The sequence below is a fragment of the Mauremys reevesii genome, linkage group 6, assembly GCF_016161935.1.
Source record: "Mauremys reevesii isolate NIE-2019 linkage group 6, ASM1616193v1, whole genome shotgun sequence".
NCBI classification, from domain to species: domain Eukaryota; kingdom Metazoa; phylum Chordata; order Testudines; family Geoemydidae; genus Mauremys; species Mauremys reevesii.
In genome coordinates this window covers 95910465-95928531 of record NC_052628.1, presented here as the reverse complement: position 1 = coordinate 95928531, position 18067 = coordinate 95910465, and the positions used below count along the sequence as shown (strand labels likewise).

General features: G+C 40.0%; 1 long non-coding RNA gene across 1 annotated transcript in view; it reads right to left on the bottom strand.

The window, feature by feature from the left end:
• The window catches only part of LOC120408594, a 32938-nt gene extending 15179 nt beyond the window's left edge, over positions 1–17759 (bottom strand). The window contains exons 1-3 of the long non-coding RNA XR_005600811.1: positions 17674–17759; positions 11806–11927; positions 9073–9169 (exon numbers count right to left, since the gene is read on the bottom strand). This is a non-coding gene — a long non-coding RNA (uncharacterized LOC120408594). The remainder of the gene's footprint in view (positions 1–9072; positions 9170–11805; positions 11928–17673) is intronic.
• Positions 17760–18067: the final 308 nt, after the last annotated feature.

Genomic DNA, 18067 nt, shown 5'->3' with positions numbered 1-18067 from the left:
TTTTTATCGTCTTCCAAAAGGTTAGGATTTTTCAAAAGCACTTAGTGTTGGCCTAATTCTGTTCCAAATTAATACCGTGGTAATTTTCCCTTTAACTTCAGAGCGAGCAGAATTAGGTCAACACTGAGCACTTTTGAAAATCCTACTCAAAATATTTTCCCTACACATTTGGGTAAATTCATTCTTGGCACAATTACATCATCTTCGGTGACTGACTACAGAACTGATCCACTGTAGCCACATTGGCTTCACTGGAGTTACACCATAATGAATTTGACCTACCCTATATTTTGTTGAATGCAACATTATTTGATGATGTATAATGAAATACTCATTTAAATAGTAGAGGAAAACACAAAGTTTTGTTGTTGTTTTGGGGGGGAGGTAATAAATCTCTTTGCTGCTACTTGCCAGGCAGATATGTACATGAATAGAAGAATTCCAGCACATCTGTATTTTTGAGTTCCTGTTCTAGTTTATATTTTAGGAGAAAAAAAATGTACAAAATGGCTCATCTTGTTAAACACTCATTCAGATTTCTTTCTGTATGATGGGCTTTCCACAACTGTTACATAAAGTGCCGATTTGAAACCAGCCCTGTCATGTATACTTCTACAAACTATGAGCAGTACTAAATACTTTAAAATGAATCAATTTCCAGTGAAATGTTTTAACCTCCTTTTAGGTCAAGAAATAGCAATTTTCCAAGCTCACTGTAACCTGAGAATTAAACTTGAGAGGCGAGTGTGCACTACACACTTCATTTGGTCCATGAAATTTATTGAAAATACTCTTGCTCAGGACGGTACTTGAAGCTTTATGTCATAAAGTTTAGGTGTGGTTCCTTTAAGTTGTATTCTAAGTTGTACTCAGAATGAATTTCCCTCAAATCAACTACAGTATAGGGATTTGCAGTATGCAATTATTTCTTTTGTTAAGAAAATAAGAGAATAATTGATAAAACATGGCAGGATGTGCTCATACATATAAACTTAGGTACATTGTTGAAGCAATGTGCAAGTAAAAAATATTCACTGTTTGTACAGCAGAGTACGTATGAAAATGTCATTCTGTCTCTAGTCAATCAAGGGGGTTTTGTGCTGAAATTCTACTTCTAGCTGCATTGCATTCCAGACTCAGTACTCCAGGAAAGCCACCTTAACTCCTCTCTCCCCTGGGCTGTACAATCACACTTATCAAGTATATGCAGGCTGGATTTGCTGATATACCCTTTGAGCTTGATTCTGATCTCACTTACTGACAGTACGAAGGGGCAATAAGCAGTAAGTGAAGTGAATAGACTTGCAATAGTGTAAACCAAGTTTGAGTAAGATTGCAATGCATAGCACTAAGGTCTGAATGGACTGCATTAAAGGATAAGTGACTGCGCAATGCAAAAATGTAGAATTCTGGTAATGATCTCAGCACTGACCCATCTAAAATCTGGCACAGGCTAATGATATGAAAATCAAGATGAAATTGTTTATCTGCATGTCTCTAGTTTGTAATAAGAGACAAGCAAGTAATAGTTCACTCTATTATTGTAACAACAGTCTTATTCCCTTGTACCTGAGCAGATCAACATAGTGTTGTGTGTAAATTACAGTTAGTGGTGGTTCCTTGAATGTAGGCTTTACTGACAAGAAAAACAACTATATATATATATAAATATATATATATATATATGAGAATGACTCATCTCCCGCAGGAATGCCAAGTCATTTTTCCTGGTGCATATTGTACTCAACAGATGATTGAGAATTATTCACTCTCAGGTTGTGGGAGATCAGCAACGGACATATTTTTTGGGAGTGAAGATGAAAAACTTATTTATGTGGATTGATGACCTGAATCTTCTTTCAAGTTTTCATTTTTATAATGATGGCAAAGAACATAAAACATGTAATTCCATGAGACGATAATAAGGAAAAAATAGGATGCTATCTCCTTTTCACTTGTTTCTTTCCTTTGTCATAAACTCATTGAGAAATGGTCCATCCAAAATATCTAGTGTATAATAGGTAATAAAATGAGTAATATTCCATACGATCATTGAGATGGGATATGAAAAAGCGGGCTTTCTTCTTTACAAGGTACACATTCTAGCAAAAGTATGACAGTTTCTCATTTAAAAACTGCTAAGGCTGAAGCTGCCACTTCTGAAATGGAGTTATGCTCATTTTTTCCAGCAGTGAATTTGGCAGAGTGCATGCATACTAGTAAGGGAACATTTAAAATAAAAACAAACAACTCCTCTACCTTTCTTTTCCTATTAATTAGCCAAATTCTGCCTTCACGTAAATCCAGAATAACTTCACTGAATTCCACAGAATGTGTGTACTCAGAATCATATATGTTTACTTTAGTGAGAAAAAAAAATATGATTATTTTTACTCGTGCTAGCACTGCAGAAGAGGTCTGTGGATTAAGACTGACTTTTTAAAAAAAACAAACACAACATATTAAAGATTAAGATATGAAGCACTTATTTGAAAATATGAAGCTAAATATCTTGTTAAACTGTGAGATAGATGGTCCTGGACCTAGAACTGAGTCTGAAAAGCAAACACTAAGGATAGTTTTACAGTGCTTGTCATTATTTAATGAAGTACAAATCTGATAGAGGTTCCTTTATGTCATTCCAACTCCTGTAAATAATTTCTCCTTTGGAGACAATCATTCTCATTTATGATCATGCTGTGTACTTATAGTATTCTAGTAAAAGTTACTGGATAATAGTCTGGATAATGATGTTTCATACTTAACAGCTTCAAGCTTTTATTTCTTTTAAGTAAATTCAGTGCTAATGTAAAGTGGTGGATTGACAAACCAGTCCTTCAATTTATGGAAAAATTTCACACAAAATTTAAAATTTTCAAAGTTGTTTCTATTCTGAAGGTTTCAATATTGAAGATTTTTGTTTGCAGATATTTTTGAAACAATTTTTTTTGAAAAAATTCAAATTTTTGAACATTCTTTTTGGGGAAGGGGGAGAGTTCCCCCTTTCTCCCACTAGTTTCATATTGTGTAACTTTTCAAAATACTCCCAAAAGGAATGAGTGAGAAAGGAAGAGAGGAGACGAAAGTGGGGGGAAAACGCTCCCCAAAATTTCAAAATTAAAAGAAATCAAATTTCAGAATGTTCATTAAATTTGAAAAATCAGCAATTTTTAGAAAACCTAATGCTTTTGAAAAAGGCCATTTCTCATGAAAAATATGTTTGCACTGAAAAGTTTTGACCAGCTGTCTTATTTATCTACAGCATAGATGCAACATGAGCTTACTCATGCTACTCCACCAATGTGCTTTAACTGGTCTAAAGGGACCATATACTCTAGGGTTGGAAGAGTAGTTCAGTCATCATGTTCATTAAATCCCTGTCTTCTGTTAAATACTACCAGCTATGGTACTACCATATTTGTTTGAAATTTTTCCAGCGAACTTCTCTTTTTCTTTTTAACAGAAATTTGTTTTTCACTATATGACATTTTCCTTGGAAAACTATGAATTTTCATCATTAATATGAAAATTGAAAAGGCTTTGGTTTGGTTTTTTTGGAAAATTTTGACAACTTTTTTTTTATTTTCCTAAAATTTTCCAAGGAAAAAAAATCCCATTTTCTGATCGGCTCTAGTTTTTGGGAATGTGGACATATGATTTCTAAGAACTAGACTCAGACCAACAACTCACTTCACATAGAGTAAACAGCTGTTAAACAGTGGGCTTGTAATCGCTGTTGTGTTAGCTTGAGGTATAATTTGAGTGTTTCCCCTAACATGGCTCCTGACCTCACACACAAATCTTTAGGTAGAGTTAAGTGGTGGTTTAAACTCAAGCTAGCTGGCCCATCAGGGAGTAAGGGTTGAAGCTCAAGAACTGCAGACACTTCAATTACTAAGTGCAGAGGCTATGCAACTACAAGTTCCATCAAGTGCCAGGAGTCCCCCAATGCCTTTAGAGTCATTAAAGTCCATTTAGTTGACATTTAGTAAGCCATATGAGTTTCTGTGTTTATTTTTACATGGGCTGAGAGCCTGAAACATGGCCATATTTTAAAAATAGAAAAAAATCCTAAATATTTTGGCAATTAGAGTCGTCTTAATAATAACATACTGATTCCTCTCAAAGGCTTTAGAGGAATGAGGTGTGATGACCATTTTATCGTACTTATCCAACTTGAAGTAGATAGAGATGAAATTCCAAAAAAAATTTCTCTAATCTTCTCTCCAGTGTTTCAGGCAGATAACCCACTGAAGGACGCACAAATAGAAGAATAAATTGTCCTGGCAGACATCCAGGGTATTAGAGGTTAGTTACCTGAATCCTAAATAGTTACATTTAGAAAGATGAAGTTCCTGTCAAAAGCCCTACAGCTCTCTTTTTCTGCCTAGCCCTGAAGGATTTCTATAAATGCTCAGTCTCCAGTGAAGAACTCTGTCCCTTTCTGTAGAGTGGGAAAATGGATCCCAGTGATAAAACGTTCATTATTATTTATATCAAATTAAAGAAGAAAAACAACAACTATCATCTTCTGGTCATCTGGTATATTATGTGTCTGAAATGTACTGCCTGTCCATTTTAGAATGCATGTCCCCTGAGGCAGGGACCATACCTTCCTCCATGCGTTGTACAACACTGGCAGGTTTCAACAACACATACTAATAATAAAATAATAAATAATAATATAATGATAATTTTCATGATAATATCCTCACCCCAAATAGCACACAAAGTATGGCAGGTCAAAAAGAAAATATGGGACAATGGCTCAGGCATCTGAGGATGCAGAGACAACATGAGTGAGGAGATGAGAACAGGAAGGATGAATGGAAGAAATGAATCTGAAGGAGGAATTTGAAAAATAAGAAGGAAATGGAACTATCTCCTATCTTTTGACCACCAACCAAGTGTGGGAGGCAGCATCTTGAAACAAATTGGAGAAAAGAGGTGAAGATCACAATAAGGAGAGACAAATTATGAAATTATGCCAGACCTTAAAAATCAACCAGGGAGCTTAAACTTCATACTATAAATACACAGGAAGCCAGAAAAGGTATCTGAAGAGGAAAGTCACATGGGTAGAATGGCAGGACTGGAAGATGACCTTAGCATTAGTGTGTGTGTGTGGGGAGGTGTCCTGTAAAAGAGATAAGATGGTGGGAGGGCAGAAGATAACAATAATTAAGGCATGAGTGGACCAAAGCACTTACAAAGTTTTAGCAGTAGGGGTAGAGTAGGAAGGACTGATTTGGTATAATTACCAAGGAAGGGGTAACAGACCCACACACACACACACACTTTACAATGGACATGACAAATATTAGCCTAAAATGGGTGGAAAGTTATTTCCCTACTATAACATTTATTCTCAAATTTATTTTGTTGATTATTAATTCAGCTCTTGTGATTATAATGTAGCAATGAAAGATGGAATAACATGTACATGGAGAAGATGATAAATTCAGGTCTAAAAGGAGAGATGGTCTCACCTACCTTCCCAAATAATTGATTGTCATAACTAGAAATCCCTCAATGATCCACATAAGATGTATGGCACTTGCACTGAACTCTTGGATGTGTATCCCCGCACAACTAACATGTGCTATGTGCAAGAAATGAACTAGGAACATAGTAAGCAAGATCATTTATGAAATATTCTGTCTTCTTCAGTAGGGCTAAAAATGAAGGCTTATTTGAGGAGCTCAGTTACCTTCTGAGAGAAATGCCATGGGAATTTTGATGGCCATTAAGACTCCCTACTGCAATGTGAAAGTTAGTCTAATGTATTGGCACTAATACAGTGCCTCTTCCCATCAGAGCAGAATTGGCTGTTACTGTTATAGTTGGATTATGTTCATTTTCCCCCCTTACAAATTTAAGCCTGTGATGTTCTCATCAAGGGAAATGATGATAGAGTTACAGAAGGTATGTACGGTAATTAAATTTCCTCAGCAGAAATCAGTAAATAACCTACAGCAGAGCATTTCCTTTCTTTGTTTCATTCTGTAAACTGCAGTATGTGTTGACTTCCAGGTACCGTTCAGCAAAAAGGAAAAAAGTGTACAGCAGACTGATTGTTCCTAGCATTCTGCAATGAAAAATGATGAGCAGAAAGTCATCACAGGAAACCCAAGGAAAAAAACCAATTTCAAAACCAGTGCTTGTCCCCTACATTTTCACATCCGCTGAAAATAACTTCTGCTCTGTTTCTTGCCCGAGTTGTAGGTCAACAAGGACAGCTGCCTTTTATTTCAAAGAAAGCTGATTGTTGAACTCAGCTCCAGATTGTGTTCATTCTATGTGATCTCTCTGCAACAAAGAAGTGCACACACACTGCTGTCCATTCATGGGATGATTAGAGTCAATGACATTAGAGCTTTCTATTGAGGGGCTCCATCATCTTGTCACTGAACTAAACTGTGTTTTGCACTGGCCCTGGCTGGTCCTAAACCTCTGACTGAAAGAAGCTGAACTTGAATGACAGGGGATGGATCACTCACTAATTGCTCTGTTCTGTTCATTCCCCTTGAAGCACTGTCACTGGCTACTGTTGAAAGACAAGATATTGGGCCACATGGACCACTGGTCTGACCCAGTATGGCTGTTTTTATGTAGAACAAAAACCTCCGAGATTTCTTCCTTTCACTGTAGGACCCAAATTTGAAGAGCTTAGAGACCTTGTTCACCAGGTTCTCACAACTCTAATTCTGTTATCTCCATGTTTTCATAGTCCTGGAATGGGTTATTGTTGCTTAACTTCACAATGTCATTAGAATGAAGCACCACTCTTCATTTTTCTAAATAGTGCCATTTGACCAAGTATGTAGCTTAATCCAGCCTTCACTTCTGAACAGGTTTCCTCACAAGTGGCAATCTCTAACAAGGTCATGCTGAGAGGTGACCCTATTGCATAATATCTTGCACCATAATGAGGGCAATGTCTAATGACATTCAATCAAAAAAACAGAAAGTTTCATTAGTGAGGTTTGGGTCTGTAGCTCTTACCTATTTTATGGAGGTTGGAGCATTTTAAGCTAAAAATTACTGATGATAATTTTTGCAGGCTCATCATATTTCATACCATTCAACAGTGTGTAGTGCTCTTAGCAGCTACTGGCCTTACCCCAGCCTTGATGAGCAGCTCCAGTGCCATTCAGTGGATTGGGATGATGAGGATGATCCTGACTCCCTAACCCAGGCAGTCTCAAGCATTTCCCATTTATTCCAGCTATTTGATAAAAACACTACTTGGGCTTTAGGGAATTAATCTGTATGCTCCCCAGTAAATATAAAAGGGGAAAGCTGGTAAAGTCCATTAGGGTGTTGAATTAATGCTAGTCTATTTTTCAAGTGACAGGTAGGCTGTGATCTGCACCATACTTCAGAGATTAGAATTTGTCTTGACCGTATGTTTGCTAATCAATATTTCTCTGACATCAGTACTATAGATTCTTGTGTCCTTTCCCTATCTATGTCTCTCCTTTCCTTCTCTCATTTAGAGCTCACAAAAGCAACTGGATTGATAGCCTTGGAAATTGTAGTCCTCTATCATCAGAAACAGTGCATCATGGGCAGCAGCCATGAATTCTTACTGCATGGGCCACGACATCACTTCCCCATGCCCCTTCCCCCCGCCCCCCCACACACACACTGCTAAGCCTAAAGCATATAAAAATGGGAGGGCAGTTCAGTCTTCGTGCCCATTGATGTGTGGGTTCTCTGCTGACGCTGTGGAGGAGAGTGCCAATTTTAGTGAGTTTTTGTGATGCTAATATCCAGCTACGATGAGATACACAAAGGCCAGCAGCTCATTGTCTACTACTTTTGTTTTTAAATTGAAAATTATTATTATTAGTGGCACTTGATTTGGTTTTGCTGCTCATAGCCAACATCATGAAAAAAGCCCAGATTTGATCAGCTAATTGAAATAATTACATAGCTGCTCTAGATAAAAAGTTGAATGCACACTATTAAACATGCAGCAATATTGTGAAATATCTGAGTCTAGCAGTGATGTTTGTTTAATGGACCGTACTTTCATTTTGTTTCACTGTTTACGCACAAATATTTGACTTTTAATACAAAAGGATTTTGGGGGGAGAAAAATACTTTGGGAGAGAGAAATTGTTTGGAGCTGCTCAGTCTCATTCATATTTCACCCATTTGACAAGCCCATTTGACTCTCAAAAACCGCTTAGACAATGTAGGAGCCCCTACAGCTCCACACCCATGGCTCCTACTTGGAATGGAGCCCCCTTCTTCCTCCCAGTAATGACTCCCTGCTCTCAACAGGAGCCAGGACAGCAGCACCCTAACATTTACCCCAGTAGTTGGGGTATATCTGCATGGGTGAATGGGCTGGGGGCCTGTACTCTTCTCTCTCCCTGACACTCAGAATCCTGTGCTGGGATGGTGTTAGAATCATAGAATCTTAGGTTAGAAGGAACCGCAAGGATCATCTAGTCTAAACCTCTGCCAAAGTGGTGGATCTCCTCTCCCCCAAAGTGGTGGGTCTTAGTACTTACATTTCATGTAAATGAATGGAGCAGTTTTCACCTCTGGAAGTATAGCCCCAGACTGTCTGAAGACTCAGGCAGATGTCACTGCCTCTGTTACACTTTGGTCATATTTTCAAGCTTTCCTTCATGACCATTAGGGCTGAAAACTTAGCTTTCATTTAAAAAAAAAAAAGGGGGGGGAGATTTTGAGGTCACCATGTGACTGAAGGAGCTAGGGCCCTAGATATGGGCCCCTATGTCCTTTGCATTAATCTGGCCTTGGGACTACATGGAGAATAATGTAGGATTTGCAAGTGAAGTTTATCCCATAAAGCTAGAAAATATGATGGAGCTAAGCAAACAAAATGATGATCTAAAAGCTAAAATATGAGCATCTTATAAAACTTTTTAAAAGGTATCTCTTCAAATCAAGGTGCAATGAATGCGTTCTATAAAATATGCTTCTGCACATGCAAAGCAAGTTAAGTGCTCATGCATTCAGTTAGTGCAGCATGAAGTTACCCAAATGTGTACAAGCAATGGCCATATCATATTGCATACAGATACTGCATACCTTTCACCCTTTTCTTTTATGCAAATGAATACATGCTTCATTGTACTGTTATGGAGAGAGCAACAAAACAGGCACACGAAAAGACAGTTGCAGACACCTACACAAAGACGGAGAAAGAATGAAACTTGTCTAGAAAGAAAGATAAGCTTACACGTATTCATCTAGAGCTAAGTAAGTTGACATACAGTAATAACGATTAAATTCAACTATTTAAGTTGTCAATTTCAGTTGTCCGTAGCATAACCATACAGCTTACAACAACCCCCAGAAGCAAAAGAATCAGAACAGCTAAACAAAGACGTCATAACTCATTTACAAACTTTGGGTCCAACACAGCAGCAACAGAATCATTAATCATAGTTCCTCTGAGATACTAAACCCATGTAGACCTGTTTACTGGCTTGGAAGCTGAAGGATAGCACTTGGTAGAGTCAATAGCATTGCAGTCCCACTGAAAATATCTATATGCTCTTGGTGTTAAATGATTTCAGAAAGAGGCAGATGATTAATAAACATTGTCAACCAGCCAACCACAGAAAGATGCCTTGCACACAATGCCTACAATTTATTACAGTCATACTGATAAATATGCTCGCTCTTCTTGTACTTTAGTGAAAATGGAAACTAAGGGCCAAGTTATCTCTGAACATTGCATTATCCCTAAGCACTGTTTGGCTTCGCAAACTGGAAGGGGGTTCAAGGCCCACATACTCGCCGATCTCGATGAAGTGGATTGGCACAATGGCCCTGTGACGCCAAAGCCTCATCACAGGAAGTTCCTACAGGAGCTATGCCCCCAGATGTCCCTGTGTCACTCTCTGCTTTTGCTCTCCAAATCTTTGAGGGGCCACTGAGAAGTCTGCAAAGCATTAATCCCAGTGGATCTAGCTCAGCATAAATTTAAAATGTGTTTAGAGGCCATTGCTGCAGACTGAATTCTCCATAGTGCTGTATTGGCATTTGGGCAGGCACCAGGTTACCAGCACCTACAGGCATGAAGAGATTTCATAACTAAGGGATTATGGTTTTTTTTAAATTATTTCAGTCTAGACAATAACCTGTCCAACCCATTCAAAAAATGTTTATAGCCTATTTATAGTTCCTCCAGCAAGAGCTACTGGTGGCGGCAGCTTATTGCTCCCCTATATTTCCTGCCCATATACATAGTATGGTATGGAATCTACATTTGCTCCATGAATATGTAAAATGTGGAGTTCTAATAGATGTATCGGGTTCCATTGAGATTTTCCTTGAACTATATAGGGTCAGTAGCTTTCACCAAGAGGGGGGAAATCTACAGATCTGCTTGCTCTGATAAGCATCTCCCACAGTTTTAGGAATTTCCACCGCAGCAATAGTAGCCACGGGATTGCACGTGTGAACAAAGCAATTGATGCATCTACAGGGCACATCACTAATTGCCTTAACCATCTTGTCACTACTGACACTGACAAAGACACTATCACTGAAATGTCCATCTTCTAGCAACACCCACAGTTTCCTGCATTTGTGCATATGTTCAAGGATGTGTGGTCTTTGTTGAGGCAACCCACATTAAGGTTATTGTTGTGTAAGTGATAGTAGCACTGATCACAAAACTAGCAAAAGCACTGGATTGGGAAGAGACTATGTCAAAGGCACTGCAAGGACAACTGATCCAGTGGTTGTCAAAGATAGGAAGGCTTATGGAACTAATACAGATCCATATATATTAGTGGAGCAGTGAATAGAACGTCCAACAGTCTTACTGAGAAGTCTGGACATTTCAGAGTCTAAGCATGCATGTTAATGGGGCAGATAATCCCCGCAACTCTGGAAACAGCTGCAGACTCAGTATTATCTCCCAATTGAGCGTTTGACCTGCTGTGCAGCTGTAGGTGAGGAATTTTTCATGAAATCTTCTTTCATAAAATGGATCTATGATTGCTACAATTATTCTGGGTTTGCTTTCTATGTTGGATCTTGCCAGAAGTACAGCTCTTGCTACTGTTAGCTGATATGAGTGGAGGCCCAAGAATAACTAGCAATAAGTGAGTGGAACAAGGCAGGAAAGGAACAAAGTCAGGTTTTAGGCTGCCACCATCACCATCTTCTTTACCCAGGAATAAAGCAGTAAAGGTAAAGGTGGTAATTCTTCACGCTTGCTGCCAACTATCTGTGTCATTTCATGTGAGATATCTACTTTGAAGGTGTTCACTATAAACAAATTCTCAGAGCAGTTGCCAAGTAGAATATGCATCTACTCTAAGAATATTTTTATAAACTGTGCATGCACATTCTCCTCTACACTCTTCATGCACATATATTCTCGTGTGGGACTAGTATGATACAATCTCTAAAAGATACTATATTCTACTACTAATTTTTAGACCATAACTTTGTTATGGTTTTATCCAGTGCCCTGCTGCCCTTTGCCAGCACTAGCTGCAGGTGCTACTGCTGGTGGTCGTTTGTTCTCTTATCAGTGGTGGTATGGTGGTAGTGGGATTAGAGGAAGTTAGCAGGGATTGCCTGTTTTGTTTTTTAAATTGAGGAAAAACATTTTGGAGTTTGCCAGTCCTCCTTTGCTTTCCTTGCTGGCTTCCTACTCCCCTTCCTTAGCGATGATATATTTTCCCTACCATTATCACTGAGAAAACAGAAAAGCACTATTACATCACTTATCACTTTCATTGGACTGTACTTCTTCTACAGAACAGACGTGTATTTCTACTACTTCCACCCTTTTCTTACCTCTCCTCATAAGCCACAACCACCTCATCAATCCAGTAGCAGCATATGCATGATAGAGAGCAATCCTGCATTGACACACAGACTGGACGGGATGACCTGATAAGTCTTTTCAGCTCTAATTTCTAATAGAAGTTAAGAGACAATTTGTGGTAAGAAGCAGAATACTGGGAGTGGCAACAGATAAAAGAGGACTAATAGCAACAGTGAGTACTAAGCTACTTGGATTTTCAGTTTTGAAGGTACCACTGCTGCTTTCCACCACAGAGGATGAGGCACCAGAGTAAAAGTATGTCTAATAAGACTGTAGGTTTTTTTTGGCAAGGGTAACAGGACTGTTGTGGGCCCCTCAAACATCCTGAATGTCTGCTGCCTCTCTATACCTATAATAAAGGTATGGGGCACCCCTGAACCAGCGCCTTGCCTCGGATGCTATGGGAGTCATCTCCCCAGTTTAAAACTAACCAAATAATCATAATACTGTATATAAAAGGAGGATTTATTTCTCAAAACAGTGCATAGACTCCAAGCTCTGAACTAAACTACAATGTAGCTGCTGTTTGCCACTGTGTTTTTGACTGAAGTGTTATATGATTATTCATATATTTAAAAACCCTTTGTCCTCTCTGGACCTAATCCCTGATAGCTGCACCTCTACACCCAGAACACTTCAGTATGTTAATACTGAAATTCTAGCCCAGGAAGCAGTCAGCCAACAGCTGCACTTGCAATGGTTCTCTCTCCTGTACCGTGGTTGGAGCCTTAACTGGTGTCTCTAATTGCCACAGCTGCAGCTGTGACACTCAAAAGTTTGAAACTGTGAATCATGAAGGAGGAAGGGTGTCTCCAGACCAGCATGAAACCATCCCAAACCAAAAGTGATTGTGGAACTACAGAATTTGAAATAAATTCAAATCTAAGGCAGCTCATCAGTCATCTAAATTTGAACTTGACAATGAGGAGTCATCACCACACTGTCTGGTTTCTTACTTGACCTCCAACATGGTGGTTCTGAACACTTTCCAGACCAAACCACAATATATTTCTTCCTTCCCTTCCAAGAAAAAGCAGGGCTCATGGGGCTTAACCCTCAAGAACTGCCTATGTCTTTTTCTGGCAGGAAGAGGAGTTTTGTTTTCTTTATTCACTTCCCCTGCTGAACAGTATGTAAATGAGGGAACTATTGCAGGAAAGCCTGGGAGAAGAGAGGAGTTTTCCATTTACCTTTCAATGTGACAAGGTTGGTGGTCACTCTTATGACTGAAGTGCTGAGTTGTGTACCTGCCTAAACCTCTCTAATTCAACTGCATCCATACTGCAGACATATACAGAGCAGCCTGGTGCTGTTTTATTCCTCACTTCCCAAACTATAGTCTGAATAATTCAGCACGAGTCCCTGATACACCTGAAAATATACTTTAAGATTGTTTGACTGTAATTAGCAGAGCATCCCCAATCTCCCTCACCCAGCGAGAAATTATTGGTGGATCGGCTTATGTGACCTGCATCTTGCAGGAGGTCAGACTAGATGATCACAATGGTCCCTTCTGATCTTGAATTCTATGATTCTATTGCAAAATGACCTAGTCATGATTGAGACCCATTGGCTGCAATGGCCTTGCAAGACATAGCTGTCTCTCTCTTACCATTATCCCAGCTCTGGCACATATGGGAAACAACCAAATGTTCATAACTGAAAATACAGACTCAAATAGACCCAACATTCAGGTTGCACATCTCAGTTTTTAATATTGTATTTCATATAATGATTCCCCATTACTCTTCAGCTCCAAAAAGGTCTAGGACAGTGGTTGATAGCTCTTGGCAGCTTCACAAGAAAGCAATTTGGCTTTCTGGCTCTTGACAGCTATAAGGTTTAACACTGTGGCCTCAATTAACCAGCCCTAGAAATAAGATTTCTACCTTGCACTTACATATCATACACTTAAACCCTAATTTCCTGCTGGCCTGCATGTGGGCAGGTTACTCTTCCTTTTTCAGAATTTATCATCATTATATTAAGATAGCTTAATTCAGCTGCAGGTTCCTGGTAGAACTACTGCATACACTACATTCCATTCTGAGTGTTTCCTAAGGATAGCAAAGGTTAGGTGTTGAAGAAACAACCCATAGCTTTGAGATTTAAAGGAATGAGATACAAAACACACAACTAAAATTCCCCCAGAGGCTTCAAAAGGACTTTTCACTGCCACATTCTTTCCTATGCTACCCAGATCAGCCCAACAAACAACCAGAACAAAAACTCACTCTTCTTATAGTCCTTCTTAACAGGGTAATTCTCTCCAGCTGAGCCAAGCTACATTTACCTCTGGGCTAGAATGCTTGGCAAAAAGGAAAGACACCTGTGTTAATTATTTTGCTCAGGGTTTGAGTATTAACCCTCTCCCTGCCAATCCTTACAGAGGTGGGGCTATACAATCTGTCAGTTTCCTCTCTTCTTTTCCTACAATTAGGACCTGGTTTATATTTTTTTATTATTTAGTATTCACTGGGCAGAAAACACAAACTAGAAATAGTAATGGCTGCTTAGCCATATGTTAAAGGAAAAAACATATATATGTTTCAGAAAATGGTATTCACACTCAGAGGTCTTCCCTACACTTGAAATGCTGCAGCGGTACCGCAGTAGGACTTTGATGTAGACACTACACATTGGTGCCAATAAGAGGTGCAAATGTAGGTAACCACCTCCCTGACTGGCAACAGCAAGGTGGACAGAAAAATTCTTCCATTCTTCTGTCTACACTGAGTATTAGGTCAGTATAGCTACATCTCAGGGCTGTGGATTTTTCACACTCTTGAAACGTAGCTATACCAATGTAAGTTCCCAGTGTAGACCAGCCCTAAGTCTAGAAAGAGCCTTTAGCCTATTCTGATTAAGCCTTATGAACTGTAAGCATAGGTTTTTACTGGTAGTTGCTTGAACCAATATTGTAGGGTAACAATTATAGGAACATGTTGAACAGTCAAACTAAGCACGAAACTTGTGATTTCAAAGACTGTAAAAATATGCATGATTTTTGACATGTTGGGATTTATGCATTTAATAGGTGAGTGAATAAAATTATACCAGTATTTAGCTAGGCCTTGCAAGACCCACACAGAATAGATATAGCTCATTTTCGCCAGGAAACTGAGGCAGGGAGAAGTTGGATGCCTGAATTTCAAAATGGCCTTTAATTGTGGGTGATTGCACTGGGGGGACAGAGGTGGGAGTAACCAACTTGAGATTCCTGGGACAATGTTTTCACAGACACTGAGCACCCACAGCTCCAGTACAAATTAATTTCTGCTCAACACCTTTGAAATGAGGTCCTAGGCAGCCAGAATGTTTTCTTAGAGTTTCACATCAACCAAGAGACTCCACTCATCCAAAGTGATTGCTTTTCGGTGCTTACCTGCTAATCATCACTTACTTTTTCCCTTCAGATAAATCAGCTTTTTTTGTCTAACATGAACTGCAGTAGTTCTTTGCATGAACTTCAGTAATTTGTGATCCTCCATGATACAAGTGAGAGTGATCTATCTACAAAAATTGGCCCTATATCTTAGTGAAATGAGTCACAGCCCTAATCTGTAACCAGAATATTTCATTTCAACTGCGTCTTCAAACTGGAGATCTGCCCTGGTCACAAACTTCAGAGCCAGATTTCAAACATTGTAAAGTTCAGGGATGTTGGAATGCAAGCTTTTGGTTCAGCCCTTTATAAGGATGGGACCATTAAAGAAATCTTGTTAAAGATTCAGATTTGAATTTTTAACTTCCCCAAAATTCAGTGAAATTTGAATCTGGGGTTTTCACATGCTACAGATTTGATAATGGCACACTATGACACAGGCAGTTCTAGTAGCCGAGAAGAATTTTAGCCAGCATAACATTATCTTCCTCTCTAGAACAGTAGTTTTCACTCTGTGATCCATGGATCACTTGCTAGTTGTCCAAAGTTAGTTAGCTGCTCACATGATGCCAGATTTCCTTTTTGTTTCCAGCTGCTATGCCACATTACAAGACAGCTCAAAATACATGTAATACTTTTCCAGTATGACTTTTCCATGGAGCCAGTAGATATAGTTGCACCAGGAATGTTATGTCAGTGCAAATGGGAGGGGAAGAGGTGTGAGCCATATAATTATGAAGCGGAGGGGAGATTTCCATGGGGGCCCCCTCAATTAACGTGTAACCACTCAGTGAAAAAGTTTGAGACCCTTGCTCTAGAATGACTCTACAAAAAAAAGTCATCTTTTTCCTATTTTCCGACACCTACACAACTGTAACTAAAAATTTCAGAAATGTGTGTGAAAATACATAGACTTGTTGTTAGATAGTTGATACAAAGTCCTTTACTGATTTCTCACTCTGAATATATGGTGGAAACGGTGCTAATTGTGACTTTCAGAGAATGTAAGAGTCACACGACAGCAGCCATTTTACCCCTAGTGTATTTGAGGCAGAATTCTAAGCAGTTATAATGCATTAGGGACAAGTATCAGGAAATTCCTCATTCTTCTCCTTATTGATACAAAACAAAAATGACTGGAAATCATTTGTGGTTGTTTTAAAACAAAGGGAGATAACAATAAATCATTTTGTTTCTTTTCTTGTACATTTCTGGGGAAGCACATGTCCCAGTTATCTTCATCTTTCAATTCTTAGTCATGGTAGTTTTATAGCCCCAAGGAAAGTCTGAACTACTTATTTCAAATTAACATTATACTCCAAAGCTTAGCTGTAAATGTTCATAATTTGCCTGTCAGAGGCTGTGAAAGGCACCCTTATGATTCCAGTCAACGACTTCTTTTTGTTTGTGTTTAGAATGGTTTCTCCCAGTTTCAGTAATGTTTTTGCTAAATCACAAAGGGTGTGAAATAATACAATATCACTTAATTAGAAATATCATTTTGACAGGCAGTAGAATATACCATTTAAGACCCAACATATTGTAGATTGCTACCAAGTGCTAGCTCATGTGTGTATGTATACAGATATACATACACACATATATGATTATATACATGTACATAAGTTAATATACATAATGTAGCAGCAGGAGCATCCAAATGAATGAGATGAGGTTATATTGTCTTAAGATACAACCATTTTTTTTAACACCGATAAAGCCTCCCTAAAGCAGTGCCTGTCTCCCCTAGACAACTGGCAGCACCATGCAAACCTGTGGATGTCAAAACATGAGCTTCTCCTGTTTGAATTAAAGAACCAGCTCTCCTAGAATGGAAGCAGTGTTAGATTTATAAATCTCTCTCTCTCTCTATGGTCTAGCGCAGGCCTGGAAAACTTGTAAAGCAGCAAGGGCCATATTACTCCAAAGAAAACAGCTAAGGGCCAAAACCCCCTGGCCCCGCTGAAACACCCCCCCAGTGCTGCCCTGCAGACCCCCCCCCCCAAGTAAAAGGGGGACAGTTTGAAGGGATTTTCTGGGGCTGTGAACTAAGGGGATGGGAAAGGGGGGCAGTGTGAAGGGATTGGATGTGACTGTCCAACATACAAACACAGGGGCTGCAGGGACCGTGCGGGGGGGGGGGGTGCAGGGAGCTCCCTGGACCAGGGAAGGGGGCAGCAGACGGGGCAGAGCAGGTGCAACACACACACACACACACACACACACACACACACACGTGTCTCCCCTGGGGATTTCCTGGCTACCCACAGATAGTTCAACCCTCTCCTCCCCATTACTATGGAGGCCGCCCTGGGACCAACCAGTGCAGTAGCCACCCCACCCCCAACCGAAGAGGGGGGGCTTGGAGGGGGTCTCAGCCCAGTTCCTCCCCCCCCCCCCGAGCTGCAGCTTGATCCCAGGCCGGGTGCCCCTCCCCTCTCTCAGCACTTACCGGCTCTGCCTCATGCCCAGTGCTTCCCGCTTCAGCGGGCCCCAGAAGTGACGTACCTGCTGTATGCCAGGCGAGGGGAGTGGGAGACGGAGACACGTGCAGTTCCGGCCGTTAGGGCAGTTGGAGCGCGGCACGCGTGCATGGGGCTGTGAGGTGGGGCCCCTCCCTGGCAGGGGGCGAACCTAGCAGCCCCACCCCGCCGCTTGCCCGCGGGCCGCACAGTGAGCCCATGCGGGCCGCATGCAGCCTGGGGGCCGCATATTGTGCAGGCATGGTCTAGCCACTAGGGAATGACCTTGTTTAAAAGTGTATGCAGTGTTGTTGTAGCCGTATTGATCCCCGTATACGTTTAAGTGCTCAATTATCTTATTTGTAAACTGGATAAAAATAGTTA